This window comes from Anoplophora glabripennis, unplaced genomic scaffold, assembly GCF_000390285.2.
Source record: "Anoplophora glabripennis isolate ALB-LARVAE unplaced genomic scaffold, Agla_2.0 scaffold879, whole genome shotgun sequence".
Lineage (NCBI taxonomy): Eukaryota > Metazoa > Arthropoda > Insecta > Coleoptera > Cerambycidae > Anoplophora > Anoplophora glabripennis.
In genome coordinates this window covers 99,739-104,730 of record NW_019416963.1, presented here as the reverse complement: position 1 = coordinate 104,730, position 4,992 = coordinate 99,739, and the positions used below count along the sequence as shown (strand labels likewise).

The 4,992-nt window shown below is 31.5% G+C and overlaps 1 protein-coding gene across 1 annotated transcript in view; it reads right to left on the bottom strand.

Moving 5' to 3' along the window:
• LOC108912724 (putative glycerol kinase 5) overlaps positions 1-2,105 on the bottom strand; it is a 19,874-nt gene extending 17,769 nt beyond the window's left edge. Inside the window, exon 1 of the mRNA XM_018718050.2 lies at positions 1,960-2,105. The gene's annotated coding sequence lies outside the window, so the exon portion shown is untranslated. The remainder of the gene's footprint in view (positions 1-1,959) is intronic.
• Positions 2,106-4,992: the final 2,887 nt, after the last annotated feature.

The window sequence follows — 4,992 nt, the reverse complement described above, 5'->3', positions numbered from 1 at the left end:
GATGGACTAGAGATGGGCGCGAGTGTCATTTCATTTCTTTAGAACTAAATTAACTTAATTATTTTCTCGTTATTTAACCTGTTCACATGATTTATGGATTTTAAATAAAGGGTACAAATCTTCGCGAGGATAATACGATATATTTGCTATACATAATAATTATATTTTGCATAGTTTATACATAATACATTTTTGAACGCGTACACATCTCTACCAAAATTTGACCTATTCTTCAGGTTAAAGACACACATTGTCCGCTCTCTAGTTATAAGATAATGCAGCGAACCAGACTGGTTTAAAAAAAAACAAAGAATTGCTTCATTCACCGCCTGCAGCTAGGATTTTCCTTTCATTTTTTTTTAATTAACTGACAGCCCATTGATTCGCATTCGCATGCGTGTAATCACATTTTATTATTGTATATTTTTTAATTTGTACAAATGATTTATAAGATTTATTACACATCACAGTGGCAACGGCAACACTGTAATACGAGATATGTACATAATTCTTTCGATTTTTTTGTTTCAGACCATGGGCGTCCGCAGGGAGGGGCCAGGGTGGCCGTGACCCCCAGAGATTTAATCTTCTCATGTTCAAAGTTGAGTAAAAATATTTGATCATAAGAAAATATAATTAATGTAATTAGCTGCTTATAACAGAAAAAATTAAATAAAAAAATCTTGTTGACGCATTTTTAATTTTATCACTTTTCTTTTTATAAAACTGTTTAATTTATTAAGTTTATGTCTCAAGCGTCGTTTACAACTGAAAACAGAATTAATGTATATAAATGCTGAACAATTTCTATCCGAGAACAATGGCTTTCAAATAATAAGCATTATAATTCTGAATATTAGTAGAATTAGTGGATGATCAAATAGAGTTATTTATCTTTGTTTTTGTTACGTTTTTTAAATAATAATAATAATAATTATTATTATTATTTATTTACAAAATGTTTTAGTTTAGACGTAATCCTGTGATTATTGTTAAATTTATTTATTTTTTGTGCTTTTAAATAATGATTTTAGTTTTTGCTATCTTGTTTAATACACTTTATTTCAGTAGTAACTCTTTTTGTATCTGTCTCCTATATTTATAACGGGTCGTTAGACAGGCAATGTATGGAAAATGCTTGAAAAATGGAAATGAAACAGTGTAGAATGGTAGATGTTCTTTATTATCAAACTTTCTTTCCAGTTTTGTATTTATGAGATTAGGAATTTTCTTGGATAATAGCAGAAATATTATCAGTTGAATAAAAATCATATACCTGTTACTCGTATTTTCAGACGTATGATGGGGAAATGCAATTTAAAAAATATAATTTCTATAACATCTTTTATTAATTGAATTGTACTAACATAAATTCAATAAACTAAAATTAAGATGAGAATTCAAGAATAAGTACCTTATTTCCCGACTTAACTTTAGTTTATTAAATTTATTACCTACATTTTAATTTCCATCATAATTTGCATTGTAACAAAGCATTGATTGATTACAGTATAAACCAACAAATTGCATTTCCATTACCGCAAACGCTTTTGAGAGGAGATATGTATTGCCTGTCTAAAATTTCGTGAGATATATGTTTTAAACTTCTCCTAAATACACATCCACAATTTCGATTTGCCCCCCCCCCCCCTGAGAAATTTTTCTGTGGGCGCCCATGTTTCAGACTGTAAAGGATAGACTCTAAACTCGAGAGCAAACAGTAAAGTGGAAAAGGATACGAGATATTTATTTAATATTTAACAAATAAAAAAGTTTAATTCATTTGTAATGTACCTACCTACCCGTTCCTAATATGTATTTTCTGCACTAGGTATAAAACCTATAAATTATATACTAAATAGTAATAGTAGTACGTGTGAGTGATACACATTTTAGATAAGTTGATAGGTACTTACTGATACAAGTATGTTTATAAAAATTTATTAAAAAACCACTTACCTTAAAAGCAAACAACTATCTTTGTAACTAGGTACATATATTAATAAATAAATTCGAAGGCGTATTACGTCGAACACTTGTTTAACTGTGGTCACATAATAGCTTATATATTGTAGTTGACTTGTTAACCATGTACACTCTGTACACTGTACTGTACTATTGTTATTGTTATTTATTAACTACCATCGTAACAGTATCGCATAACCCAACTTTCTATCCGAAACAATGTTAAACAGGGTCGGACTAGAAACGAAAAATAAATTCCTTAAAAAATTGCTAAGTATTCTGGAATTAAGTAAATTGCTATTGCTTAATAACGATAAATTTGCCGAAAAAAGCATTAAATGCAAAAATAAATGAATATACTAATATAATCATAAAAAAGAAACATAATCCGCGCAGTTCAAAACTTCCTTCACCTTTTTAAAAATATAAATTATTTTACTGAAACTAGAATTTTATTAAGGGTCTTGCCTAAAGAAAATTCTGTTCGCACGAATAAAAAATATTCCGCACTGCTTTATTCGATTTTTTAATACATGTTTTGCAGTCTTTCTTCACCGCTGAATAATCTTATTCGAGACATTTTAAGAGAGAATATTTTGTGAATTATTTTATATACTATAAAATAATAACACATGAAAAATAACTATTTAGATTTCGAAAACGAAGTATTTTATAGGAGATATATATGAAAAGGTGTCTTGGAATAGGTAGAAGAATAATTCAGGAAAACTAATCAGAACCAGATTCACAGACTGTGGATAGGATAAGTATTTTATACGTACATGTGTTTCATTGTGAGCATCACTGTCCTTATAATTGCTGCTGCTGCCATTTTTATTTAACCATACCTTAGAATATAAAATACTATTCTAAGAGCTATACCCATATACAGGTCTAGTCGCCCAGTTGAAGAATGAGCGCACGGGTAAATGCGGTACAAACACAGCCGCACTAGGCCACCTGGCCATAAATTCGGTTGTCAACAAATGGCCTAGCAGTGCGGTAATGCGGAATTTGTTGTGATTCAGTTAATTTTAATTCATTATAGGCACCTTCTATTAATCATTCATATTACAATTGCGAAAGGGAGAAATAGGAGGGACATTTTGTTTACTAATATTATGACAACATGACATTTTGGAGACCTTTTGAAACGAAGCAAAACGAAATTTACCATCAATATAATAAAATTGTTTGAGGACATAAATAATTAAAATATGTTGTTGGTCAAATGAACATATAATAGAAATTTTCTACACATTATGTACAAATTATTATTAGCAGAAAACTGTTTTAGTGACGCCTATGAAACTCATTAAATTTTATTCCTAGCCGTATTTATACAAGTTCAAGTGACTTCGGAAGTTATACCATATCCCATATCCACCAGCAAATATATTGTGAGGTGTTTGTACACCGTTACTTCTGCTTATTGAGATCCACAAAAACATTGCTCGTTAAGAAATTCGGTCAGAGTTCGATATTTATCAGCGAACAAATAACTGACATTTCACGAAAGCGATTCATAGTGAGATCAAATCGACATAAACACTTCAACCTTATACGTCAAATTGAGGTCTAGCCCACAGTATGTTGATTAGTATATTGTGGTCTAGCCTAGCCGTGATGATGTGAAAATAGCATGGTGCACTCGTCAACCGGCTCAAATCGTGTTTGCGCATGCCGTCACCTGAGAACAACTCAGACGTCAAATTTGTTCCATATTGACACCATTCTTACATAGTATATTTTATCTATAGAGAGCGGACAATATGTGTCTTTAACCCGAAGAATAGGTCAAATTTTGGTCGAGATGTGTACGCGTTCAAAAATGTATTGTGTATAAACTATGCAAAATATAATTATATAATTATTATGTATAGCAAATATATCGTATTATCCTCGCGAGGATTTGTACCCTTTATTTAAAATCCATGAATCATGTGAACAGGTTAAATAACGAGAAAATAATTAAGTTAATTTAGTTCTAAAGAAATGAAATGACACTCGCGCCCATCTCTAGTCCATCCGTCGACATCGGTTGCGTTTATCGAATTCCTATTGGTCAGAATTCAAACTGCAGCCCTGTTATGAATGGAGCGTGAGTTGGACTATTCTATCATGTGCGTCGCCTGAGGCTATTCGTTACATTGACTCCTAATTTCCAATTAAAAGAACGACACTATTTTTAACCGAACTTTATTTAATAAATATGTAGTATACAATTTCTTATTTTCTAAATATTTTATAACGCCTAAAAATGTATTTACCGTGGAATTTTCGTGAATTATTAAAATGTAGAATACTAAAATCTCGAAAGCGGAGCCGTTTTCGAATAAATTTTAGTTCAATAAATGCGCAATTTTCGACTGACTAATCAAGTTGGCCGGACAAAAACTGAATGGTGAAAATTACAGTAATTTTTGCGAGAACATTCTGCCAGGTTTGTTACAAAATATTCCTCTACAACTATGTGGTTTCAGCATGATGGTGCGCCCGCACATGCCACATTACAAGTACATACATATTTTGAACCGCCGTTTTCCTAATAAATGGATTGGACGAGGTGGACCAACACCATGGCCACCCCGGTCTCCTGATTTGACTCTGATAGACCTTTGGTTATGGGAATACAGAAAAGAAAAGGGTTTATGTTACTGTGCCTATTGGCGGGGATGATGTTATTGGCAGAATTCATGAAGCAGTAGCGGAAATAAATTAAGCTAATTTCTGTTCTGTTGCCAGGAGTTTCTACCACAGATTGCAGAAGTATATTAACGAAAATGGTAATGTTTTTGAAGGTTAGCCAAAGCCAGAAGGATCTTCGTTTTTGCTATTTCTTATTTTGTATGGATTTTAATGGTGTTAATATTAAACAAAAAAATATATAAATTTGAATTTCTCTTTACAAAATTTTCCGAAAACGGCTTCGTTTTCGAGATTTTAGTATTCTACATTTTTGTTTTATTTTTTATTTTAGAATATATATCCGGCCGCTGGGGAGTGAATTTTGACTCACCCTGTATA